The sequence below is a fragment of the Pantherophis guttatus genome, chromosome 3 (genome assembly GCF_059756535.1).
Source record: "Pantherophis guttatus breed Tessera chromosome 3, ASM5975653v1, whole genome shotgun sequence".
Lineage (NCBI taxonomy): Eukaryota > Metazoa > Chordata > Lepidosauria > Squamata > Colubridae > Pantherophis > Pantherophis guttatus.
The window spans coordinates 43442550-43455512 of NC_142065.1; the positions used below are offsets into that span (position 1 = coordinate 43442550).

Consider the following 12963-nt stretch of genomic DNA (forward strand, 5'->3'; position numbering starts at 1 on the left):
GCCGGCATGACTAAACACCAAAGGCACACGGAATGCTGTTACCTTCCCACCAAAGGTGGCCCCTATTTTTCTGCTTGCATTTTTTACGTGCTTTGAAACTGCTAGTTTGGCAGAAGCTGGGACAAGTAATGGGAACTCACCCCATTATGTGGCACTAGGGATTCGAACCACTGAATTGCCGACCTTTCAATTGACAAGCTCAGAGTCTTAGCCACTGAGCCACCATGTCCCTTATCAAAGTATTAGTTTACCTCTAAACCCTACATGATTGGTTCCCAGGTAACTGTCAATTTCTGATGGAATCCCTTGCCCTTTGTACGCAACCCAAGAAGACATATTTGGGACCTCCTCATGGGATTTGGGGAGAAACAAGTTTCTCAATGGCTACTCATTAATTTTGGAACATGCTTCCCTCAGAATTCAGGATGGCTTTTTTTCTGCCAACCAGGAAGATTGTTAAAATCTAGGGCCTTTGGATTTAATGGTCCATGAAGAAGGTTTCTTCATCTGTGAGGCTATTTTATTTGGTTTCATGTAATTATTTGATTTAACTTTCATTGTCATCTGTTGGTTTATGATGCTATAATTTTGTTTCTATTTTATGGCTCTAAACTGTCACTGTCCAGAGGTGGAATGGAATTGGACTGCCTAAAGAAAAAGATGAAGAAATAAAATATTGAAAGCCATTTTCAAGTTGGCAGTATATAAATAACATAGCAAATAAATAAATATTGCTCACTGCAGATTCCTGGTGAGCGACATTAAGAGATGATAAAGTACTTGTGTTTTTAAGATTCTCCATTTCCTAACAATGCAATAAACTTAACCAGCATGTAGTCAGACCTAGTTATGTAGAAAGAAATACATTTCAATCCTAACAAGCTTTTTTGCTGCTTGGGAGCTGTCCAATGTCCTGAGTATCTGAGAAGTGAGTTCTCCTGAAATTCTGAATCGTAGTTACTGCCTGTTATTTCTTGGGGTGGTTTTCTCTAGACTACTAAAGAGTTGTTATCCTGAAACACTTGGTTGGGATTAACATCATGCAAGCTACAGAGAAAAGCATATTGCAATAATAAATGTGTCTGAAGATGTGCCATACTTTTTGCTATATAGAAACAATTGTACACCATCTGAGGCTCAGAAATATAATTTAAGTCCTTTATTCCCATTGATTTCCACTGCAGAAATTAAAGGCTGTGAACCCTCCCACTGAAAATAATTGGTGTGAAAAGTGCTTAACTTTTGCTAGAAAACGCTTTAAATCATTAAAAACCTGACACTACTATTTAGATTCTGAACCCTCCCATAGTCATTGCAAATCCAATAATAGTTACCATCATAAGTGAGCAATAAATAATTACATAAATGTCAATATACTTCATAGTATTTAATTGGAAAATATACATTGACTATGATTTGGAACTTTCTGCTTATGCCTATTAGCTGCAGCAATTCCATTCTGCCAATAGTGAAGTTTAGTGATCTGATTCAGAGCCATAAAACAATTTAAAAATGAATGCAAGTCCATCTTGAAAATTGGTTTTCTAAATTTCAAGCTTCTTGAATTTACGTAGGGGATAGATCACAAGTTGCTCAACACTATGTAACAGAAGACCCTGGTTTCGTTATTTTTAACACCATGATTTTCACAATCTATGAGTTTAATTCATATTCTGGTTAGTGTAACAGCAATCTAGCATAGGATTGTGTTGCAGTCATTATAATTAGAAATGAAACATCTTCTGGGAGTAAGTTTTGGTGAATTATTATCACTAAAAAACTGTTAGTATAGGTTGTAAGGAGGATACTATTTGTTTACTTCTCTTGCACCATCATGTCAAAGGAGATCTTATTTGGACTTTGGACTAAGTCAGATCCAATAATCTGAAAAGTTTGAAAAAAAAACCCTAGAAAACTGCAAATATCTTCTGTATTAGATATTTTATTAGATACCCGAGGTGGCGCAGTGGTTAGAGTGTAGTACTGCAGCTACTTCAGCTGACTGGTAGTTCAGCAGATCAGCGGATCAAATCTCACCAGCTCAAGGTTGACTCAGCCTTCCATCCTTCCGAGGTGGGTAAAATGAGGATCCAGATTGTTGGGGGCAATATGCTATTTAGTATACTGTCTTTGGTGTAAGCCGGCTAGAGTCCTCATAGAGTGGGCAGCATAGAAATATGAATAATAAAATAAAAATATTATTGTCATGAAAGCAGCATGTATTGTCTCCATATAGATACTGCAAAATTAACTTGACTCAGTGGAAATTTTAGCTTAACTTGCACTAGCATAATTGGAAACTATAAATTTTTCTAAAACTGAAATGAAACATAATGTGTTGTCTTATTGGCATTCCTATAGACTTGCCTCTTATTGCATCATTTCTCCCACGCAATCTTTTAAAATTATATGCTTTAGAAAATAGCGAAAAAGAACTTGTTCCTTTCTTTCTTTTTTTTTAGTGAACAGCATTTTTTACCAATGTTCAAGCTTCCTATCATGCCGAGAAAGGATTAATTAATGGAGTAATTTAAAAAATGGTTGCCAAGGTGTTCTTCATAATGCTTAAATTCTCTTCCTTCCTCCATTGTGGACCTGTGCATGTTCATCCTTCTTACAATCAGAACATCTTTTTCTTCTTTTTCCTTGTGTTTTTGTTGGAACAATCTCTCATTGCTGCTATTTGAGGCAGCCCTTGAAGGTTCAAAATGCACATCAGATATTTTCATAATTTGGAGCAGAGCATGTTGACTACTAGGTGTGTGCTCTAGTCCTTAAAAGAGCAATTGCTAAAGTATGTGAGCTCTGTCATCATCTAAAAGGTGAAAATGCCCTTTGGTCAAGCTTGATGTCCTGATCACTGCATTCATATCATTTTCTTGACCGTGTCATGGCAGTGATTTGCCACTGCTCTCTTCAAGGACTTTCCTGTTGTATTCCCCTCTTTAAAACAGTCCTAGAATTCCCAGCCAATCCTCCATCCAAACTCCATCCAAGTATTAAACTACTCTTGCTTAGCTTTTGAGTTCAGCCAAGAATTCCTTGGTGCTGGTATATATATATGTGTGTGTGTGTGTGTGTGTGTGTGTGTGTGTGTGTGTGTGTGTGTGTGTGGTGAGAGTGTGGTGAGAGTGTGGTGAGAGTGTGTGTGTGTGTATGTGTGTGTGTATATATACATACATACATACATATATATATATGTGTGTGTGTGTGTGTGTGTGTGTGTAATTTGCTATGCGGGTTTATGTCCACATCTAAAGTATATATTTGTCTACTCAGTTATGCTAAATGCATGAAACTGCCTGTTTTAAAACTTCAAAAACAATGATCAGGAAACAGAGAACTTAAAGCCATTAAAAGAGAAATAAAAGCCTAGTTTTATTTAGTTTGTAATCATGTCTCTGTTGATGGCTAATATTGAACATTTCTCAGGTTAACTTAATCTTCAAACTTTTGTACTGAAATAGGTATAAGATACAATTACGTCCTGTAATAGTGGTTATAAATTATGGGTTTTTCCTTCCAGTTCCCTAAGTAGGCTTAGCTCTTAAACAATCTCAGTAGACTGTCTTGTTTCTGTGTATAGAAGCAAGTGCAATTATTTCTATTGCCCTCTAACCGAATACATTTTTGCTATGGATGAACTTTGTGACTCCACAAACAACTTCCTTTTCCTTCCCTTAATGGAAGCTGAGAAATTGTGCACTCTTCCATTAAATCAAAGATTCCCACATTTTCTAAACCAGAAAAAATATGGATAATGGTTTTTTTTTTCCCAAAGAAGCAAGGACATGTAAGCCCATTACTGCTTGTTCTGGAATAATAAATAATACTTTGCTGGTTCAAGGTTTATAGATATCCATCATGCCATTTAGTTCTGGGGTGAGGTACATTATATTTATTGAAAGGGAGTAAAAATAGCCATAGTAATAGAAGGTGCAAGATAACAAAAGGAAATATACCAAAGACACTTTAAAGCAACTCATTATACCTCTCCACACCTTTCTATCCATGCAAATAATCTAATCAACATTTAATCTTTCCATTCACTTTTACTACCATTTTCCTTTTGTATACAAGAACAATAATAGCATTTTAATTATAAGGCACAAATGCATTCTATATACACACTTAACCAAACTATTTCATTACTTTTATTTTTAATTTCGTTCACTCTGCTGTAGGCTCTTGTTTATTACTTTTTTCCACATCCAAGACAATTCTTTAATTTCCATCAAAATTGTTCTGAATGTTCTCTGCTTCTTTTAATTTTAACTGTTCCTTGCTGTTTTACTACATACTTTGCAACATTTGTTCTTATATATGTGTGTGTTACTCTGCACAATACTTTTCTTTCAATCTCATTTTCTTTGGCCCAACCATTTCTTACCTACGTTTTCCTTATCCACTGCCTGTTCTACTTCAGCGTCATTTTATCTGTCTTAGCATAACTTCTTTGCCACTCTGTAAAATAATTCTTTTCACTCTCGTCAGAGAAGTTTAAACATCCTCCATATTTTACATTTATTTTCCATTAATTATGTTGTGATTAATACACTTTTATCACTTTCTATTCCTTTGGACTAGTCTGTTTTACATCTTTGCTTTCCTTTTGGTTCCAGTTTCCTGCTACCCCCAAAAAATGGCTGATTTTACAATCGGAACATCACCATTCTTTATTAATTTCCCCAATATTTCATTGCAAAAATCGATATTGCATGCAATTTAATATGCATTTCTTGGACATGTGTATATATAAACAGAGATTCTTAAAACAAATGTTCATGATATGGACATTCACTAATATGGACAATTCTTTGTCCTTCGTGTTAGTATCTTAGTTATCACCACACAAAACAATCTATTTGTCTTTCAGTCATTCTTCTTACATTCCAAGCCACAATCCATCATATTCAGGTTGACTATAGAGATTAATCTTTGTGCCATGATGGCTTTCATCAATTAAAGTTTTCACACACACACACATACAGAGAGAGAGAATCAAAGGCAACATAAAAGAAGTTGGTAAAAGACTAGTGGCTATGATCCCAAGCATGAAGTCAAAGAAGCGGTTAAGAGAGAAAAGGTGTAGACTGCATTACTAACCTTAGTTGTATCTGTACCAATAGAAAACAACTATATTTATGTCTATTGCTCACTCAGATTTTTGTAGTCCATATGTGGTAGTCCCATTCTTTCTTTTTTATTACTGCCCCTTTGAAAGGCAGACATCACATTTTTTGGATAGTGATATCTTCAGGTATAAAGGGAGGGTAGAATTATGAAAATAACATTGTGATACCACAATGCAAGTGCTGCCCCTTTTGTATATGTGTGATGGTGTCACACACACAGGCATGAAAGGCAGAGCTTGTCACTATCATGATGTTGGTGTTCCTGTAGACAGTTGAGTTTGTGTATTAGTTTTATAGTTTTATACTAAAAAAGCATAGTTTTATAGTTTTATACTAAAAAAGCATAATAAAACATATTTTGTGATACAAAATCTCTTTTCTGAAAAAAGATGAAGTCATAGAATTAGTGTATTATCAAATATACTGTATGTGCAAACATAAAAACACATAAAACATTGAAATTAAAGTAGAACCAAAGGAATAACATACATCTAGGATCTATTAGGAAAAATAAAAGATATGCAAAAGAATGTAAAATATACTCACATCTTTTTAACTTCTAAGCTTAAGTTTGATATCCTCTAATCAAATGCAAGATCACTTTGATATGATTTAACTACACTAAGTGCTTTGCATAGCAAAATCATCCTGAGATAAAAAGGTGAGGGACTTTGTCTTGAAAAAAAAACGCTTTGCAATCCTTCACAGACTCTTCTTAACTTCCTCCAGCACTTTGAAAGCCTAGAAAAGGCTTCTGCACATCTGCAGCACATGAAGGGTATATTATGATCTCAGTGGAAATATATATTCATTATGTCCATAATTATTATTGTTTCAATTTTACAACAGCAATTTCTTTAAAAAAAGGAAATCTATTAGAATTTTGGTAGCTTAAATGTATGGGAAATAAGTTTTGGATCTGAAGTTTTTTTAAAAAATAAATAAAACTATAATCCCTTAATGTAGTTTACATCCCTTCCCCTAAGTTAGATAGGACTACCTGATATCATAGCCATATTATGTCTGCATCTAGACAAACTGCAGTTATTCTGAACAATACTTTAAGGAATAAGCAAATATCAAATTGTCCTGATGTCCCCTCTTTGACCACAATTCTTTGCTAAAAAAAATGTATTAACAAATGTGAAACAGAAGTTAAAAATTTCTCATCCTTTATTCCTGGTTGTAAATATTAAAAATCTGGCTTCTAGTTAACTAGCAGATAGCTTCAGAGAGAACCAGGTACCCACAAAGATCTAAATAAAGCAAGTCAGGATCATTCAAAATTCTACAATTCACATCTAATAACCATTATTGTTCAGTCAGAGATGACACTTTATGACCAATTTGGGCATTTTGGTCGAGACTACTTGGCACTAACTGCTTCTTTCAGTTCATGTTTGCCACTAGTCTTTTGCTAACTTTTATGTTGCCTTTGATTTTTCCAAGGACCAAAGTGTTCCCCAATAACTTTAGTTGTTATCCCTATCCAAATTAATTGACCTCCACAAAAAGGATTTTAATCATCATACCATACCTTGAGGAAGAGCTGGAATTTAAAGAGTAAATCAAAATCATTACTGTGCTTATGATCTTCTTCAGCTTTGCTTCACAGACCAGGAAAGCTCATAAATGTGAGGATTAGTTATAAACTTACTTTTTTATCACCATTGTAACTGCAAATGATCACTAAATGAGGCAGTCACTAAATAAGGACTACCTATAATCTTTTGAGAAACTTCTCCCTTAACAGTTCACTTAATCCTTCCCCAATCTCAAAGCCAGTCTATATTTCTTTATAGTAGATACTGCTGAAAATCCTGGTAGAAAATCCTAAAAATTGAGAGTTTTCTCTCTGCTTCTAGAAAAGACATTAAGATGCTGTTCAGAATGTAGGAATTTAAATGGTAAAGGGAAGCAGTTCAATGAGTGATCAACCAAAGAGCTGCTGACTATGAAGCCAGGGGACAAAACCCTTCCTATTAATGGGCTATTCATGAGTGAAAAGCCCAAAGGAAACTTACAACTGGGTGGAGACAGGGAGATTTAAACGTTTTCTGTTTCAGGGCAGCAGTTTTTGAAATAAAGTTTGTTTTCCAGTTTGGTGATGTGCTGGCTCTTTTGTTCCTTGGATTTCTTTCTTCTCTTTAACTTCTAGAAGTGAGTATGACTGAGTAATGTCTCTTCTGCCTGTTCCAATGTATTTGTCAGCTTCTGCACTGGGGCTTATTAAAAATGTGAAAGATTTATATCTGGCTGAAGCTTTTAACTTCCTAACAAAATTAAGCAATTGATATTCTCTTAGGTTTATCTTTTTCCCATCCTGGTTTTTTCCCCTATCCTGACAATCTCTAGATTTTTTGGACTGCATGACCCATGAATCCTAGCCATGTTCTCTTATGATCATGGTGTTACAATCCCTTACATCTGGTAGCTTTGAGAAAGGCTGTTTTGTATAATAATCTGTTCAATTCAGAATCTTCTTTAAATATTGTTCCACTTACAAGTAGGCTATGACCCTGTTTAAACTTTGTAAATAAGTGACATTCTAATAATAAATTAAATCAGATGTAATATGTTCACACTAGCAAAGGAATGAGCTCTTTTTACAGACCTCAGCAGGTTTTAGGCCTGAAAGTTCACTTAGCATTCAGTTATTAATCCTTGTAGGGTATCTCAGTGAACAAAAGGTGATGGAAGACAACTAGTTCCATTCTACAGGAACAGTTTAAAAAAATCTATAACAGATAGAATGGATAACATGGCCAAAGAAGGATTTAACATTTTTCCAACATTTACATCAGCAATCAGGAAAATGCTAAGAAGGTGTAGCTTAGAATAATACATACAAGATAATTCATGAATGAGTTGGCTCTACTATATTATCACAGTATTTGCCTTTTATATTTTTAACTGATAGAAGTCTAAAATCAGTGGTGGGTTTCAACCAGTGTTACCACCAGTTCGCTTCACATGGCTAAGATGCTGAGCTTGTCGATCAAAAGGTCAGCAGTTTAGCGGTTTGAATCCCTAGTGCTGTGAAATGGTATGAGCTCCTGTTACTTGTCCCAGCTTCTGCCAACCTAGCAGTTTGAAAGCATATAAAATATGGAAGTAGAAAAATAAGGACCACTTTGGTGGGAAGGTAACAGTGTTCTGTGTGCCTTTGGCATTTAGTCATGCCGGCCACATGACCATGGAGATGTCTTCAGACAGCGCTGGCTCTTTGGCTTTGAAACGGAGATGAGCACCAAAAGATTAGCACATATGTGCGAGGGAAACCTTTACCTTTACCTATATACACAAATAACCACATACCAGCTCTATGATTTAAACCCAAGCTTCAGATGGTAATTAATGACCTTGCTTAGTAAAACTACTGCTATAAAAATAAGATAGTTGGTCTTTTATTGGTCCAATCTATGAACAGCATCCCTAGCAGAAGCTTGATTTTGATTGTACAGCAACAGTGGTATCAGGTAACAGGGCATACAAATCCAAGTAGAAAGTCTTTTTCAGAGGTAACAGTTCTGAGACTTGAGTAGATTTAAAGAGGAAGAAGTGGGTTTTCTTCTGCATTCATTCTCAGAGAAAGGCTGCCTGTCAGGCTATATCATCCTAGTATAGCCTTCCACTTCTGCCTGCCTTGTTGATAGCTTTACAGCACCTGCTAACATAGCTATGGGAAACAAAGAAGCATTACAGCAGGGCTGATCTCTTGATTAGCAAGCATTACTTTTGCTTAACAGTCTGGTGGTGCTAGACTAGTACTAGCCCCTGGAGAAAGCAATTCTCCCTCATTTCATTGCTGCCATCCTAATTATGCTCATACAAAATAAAGTGATTGCAAGGAGGTTTGTGCTCCTGGAACTCTGTTTCTGTTATGTTTGAATAGGAAGGGACAGATGGAGCCTATTTCAATAGATGAAAAGATTTGAAGAGAGAAGCTGGGATAATGAACTCATTTTTTATGTCTACAGTTGATAGCAGAATTTGCCCAGCTTATGAAAGACTATAGACTTTTTTGCACCTATTAAATCCCAGAAAGCTGATGCCCTGATGTCCAAATTGGACATCTCTTGGGAGGCACTGTATGTGCTGCAAAGGAAATAAATGCTTGTGTAATTGAAATAAATGTTTATACAACCAGCTCATGTGAAATATAATAGATTGGAATGACTCAAGTGCAAAGATAATGCAATGCCTATTGTGAGGCATGGCTTACCAGATCTTATAAACTCTTAACACATAATCATTTGCCATAAACTATAAATGCAATGAAGTGGTGCAAAGATAGAATGCTTGGGATCAATATGCCATATTCATTTATTAATACATTTATAATTTATATTTATAAGCCATACAACTCATCCAGGAAGAGCCCTAAATCCTGCATCAAATTCAAAACCAAGGTGGGAGACTCTCCAGTACCAAGAGTATCATATACCATAGCCACTTGATCCTGTTTGAATTAGCCTGTTCCTCCTCATCCAGACCCAAACACCCCCTAAACATTGGGACAAGATCTCAACAGCATCACTTGGTCAAACAGAGGTAGAGATATACAGCCAAATATCAGTATAATGTCAATAATACCTCATCCATGTCAATGGATGGCTTATCTAGTGACTTCTTTATATGTTAAAGAAGTGTTGAATCTTGAGACATCCATATAAACCATGGACTTCAGGTTAGACTGTCCCTTCTTGTCCATACCAACTGGAATCAGCCACAGAGAAAAGAAGAGAGCTATTTCTTCGGATCCTATAGCCAGCCCAGAAGGAACAGGTGGTAATAAGAAGCTGTTGAAACATCAAAAAGACAGTCATACAAGCCCCATTCCATATTTTCCAACAGCAATTAACAAGAATAATCAATGCTATCTCTTTAGGTCTGATTCTGACCTAAAATCTGATTATAATAGGTCTGCCTTTTCAGGGCCCTTCTGAAAATTATCATCTTACCATCATCTCTACATCCTTACTTAAAAAAAGAAGGTTGGAAACTATCAGCCCCACTAGGTAGACCAGATCAGGAAATCAACTACACAAAAAGCTAAAACTAGATTTATTAATTTGACTGTAGTGGAAGAATATTGCAAGTCAGATCTCCTCCTTCTTAGGGAGTCATCTGCTTGAGTTGCTTCCCATCTTTTGCCAAAGCAAAGATTTCTGCTTATTGATTTAAATTTATTGAATGGCCAATTCCAGTGACCTTTGGGTGATGAATAAAATTAAGGAAATCATAAAACCAGTTAAAAGAATTAAATGATACAGACAGCCCAAGCTAAAATAACTAATAGACAGCTAAAACAACAAAACAAAACAGAAGCCATTGAACAAATAATAAATATCAACCGCAAGCCTAGGATGAAGGTCAGGTTTTCAAAGTTTATGAAACCTTAAAAGAGAAGGTTTATCTCTAGGGCAGGGGTCCTCAAACTTGGCAGCTTTAAGACTTGTGGACTTCAACTCCCAGAATTCTGCAGCCAGCTATGCCAAGTTTGAAGACCTCTGCTCTAGGGAGATGCTATCCAGAGGGTGGGGGTGCACAATGGAGAAGGCACAGTTCCAAGATCTCACAAGATGGCAGTGTGTAATGAAATCAGTGGAGCACACCTATTCTGTTGGATCATCCTGGGTGTCTAGAACACTTAGAGATAAGTGTGTCTGAGATATCTAGGCCCTATGCCATACCATATTCGCACCAAGGTCATCTTCCTGACATTCTAAAGAACTAGGTAAAAACTTTCCAGAACCAGTAAGCCCATTCTTGAGCAGTCTGTCTGTCTGTCTGTCTGTCTGTCTGTCTGTCTGTCTGTCTGTCTGTCTGTCTGTCTGTCTCTCTCTCTCTCTCTCTCTCTGTGTGTGTGTGTGTGTGTGTGTGTGTGTGTGTGAACACTGTTGCCTCCTTCAAGGCAAACAAAAATACTAACTTTCTCAATAAAAAGATAAGTACAGTATATATGAAATGGGAATATAATTGGAAAAAGTAAAAGCTTGCATACCCCTATTCCATTTTTCCTTTCCTAATATTTTTTAAAATATTATTATTCAGTACTCAGCTACTTATGATACTAATTTCATCACATGTTATCACATTGTCGGATTTACTTTTTTAATTACAGCACAGAGAGTCCTGGGTGTTTTTTGTTTTTTTTATCAAGAGCTAACCACATGGAAAGACAGATTTAATTCTTTCTTTCCCTCCATTGCAACAACAACAAAAAGATATCCTCTTATGCCAATTAATTACAGAAAAATGTAAATGTTCCTAATAGTGTCAATGGCAGCTTTTACTGTGACCTAATCCCAACGGCAATATGGATATCTGTGATATTTAAGATGTGATTGTAACCAGAAATGGAAGGATTGTGTGTTTTTCTTATTATAAAATTCTGATGAGTTGGGGGACTTTCATGCCATAATAATAATAATGATAATAATGATAATAATGATAACGATAACAACAACAACAAAGTTTTTCCCTTACACTGTTTCATGTCATGAGTAGTTATGTTATATATTAGGGAGCCAAATAAGTGCAGAAAAATATTTCAGATATATCTGAATCAACTTGTGCTAAATCAGAAAAACTCAAGACTATATCCTGGAGCCCCTTATGGTGAGCTAATCAAAGCTGCATATTAAAAAGAAGAGAAAAAAAGCAGCATTATCCTATCAAGAGTAAATAAGTGTCCTGACTTCAACAGCTATTGATTTCCCATAATCTGGAACTTTGGACTTTTGCCAAGGTAGTCTTGTTTGGATCTCCTGCCGTCTTTATCCCCCCACCTACCTCTTGCCTTCTGTTCCCTTGGGGCAATTATCTTAGTTCTGTGACCTCAGCCAAATCAAATTCTTCTCTTTTGAATGGCTGATGATCTCATTTCTGGCTGATGCCTGCTAGAACTGTGTGGCTTCTACATATATTCAAAAGCCATTTGCTCTCATCATTTATTCTGGCTGCAGTTCTTATTTGCAGTGAACTAACACATCACTGACTATTGATATTCCATGTTTATGTTGAAGGTCAGCTCTGCAGAGTCCAAGTTGGTCATATAGGGCTGCTATCTGCATGGAGAAATGTTGCTTCCTTTTGACTGTATCAGAAATAATGTCCAAGCCAGGATTAATGAGTGGCCACGCATATGTGCTGATCAAAGTGGTGTCCTTACAGACAGTTTACCTTTGGGTGCCTTGTACATTTGTTCTTTGAATAATTTTACTTTCCTCCTGTCTAGACTAGAGGACTGGGGGAAGTTTCCAAGAACTGAACAGAGAGTGGCTAACCACTGCAAATTATACATTATTGAAACCACACCAAAGTATCTACTCCCCCAGTTTTCTAATGGAAAGTAATTATACACATCTTTTTTTCCACAAACTGAAAAATGGACAGTGTGCTGACTATCATGGATGTTTTCTATACTTCTTCCCTTCTTTTCACTTGAGATTGCAATTGAAAAAAAGGCTTGTATTAATCCAAAGAGAGCATCTTTGATTTGAGAAGTTGATATGGGCACAGAGGGGAGCCGGAGACAAAAAGGGACAGAATAAAATTCAAGAAGGGTTAATCTTTGGATTAGGGCTTTCTTAGCTTTGTAAAGAAACCTGGGTTTGCAATGAGTGATGGGAATAACATTAGCATGAAAATGGATAAAGCCCTTTTTCTTTTCCAGGATATTGTCAGTATAATAGCATAAGGAATTAACAGTTTTTCTGCCACAAAATTATTTCATCTCTATCATTTCTATTTCCCGCTCCCTAGCTTTCAGCTTAATCTTGGTCATTCTTTAAAATGAGAAGTTTAGCTCATGTTTAGGAAT

At 36.0% G+C, this 12963-nt stretch overlaps 1 protein-coding gene across 1 annotated transcript in view; it reads left to right on the top strand.

Annotated features, from left to right (window-relative positions):
- The window catches only part of PLXNA2 (plexin A2), a 449635-nt gene that overhangs the window by 66230 nt on the left and 370442 nt on the right, over positions 1-12963 (top strand). The window lies entirely within an intron of this gene.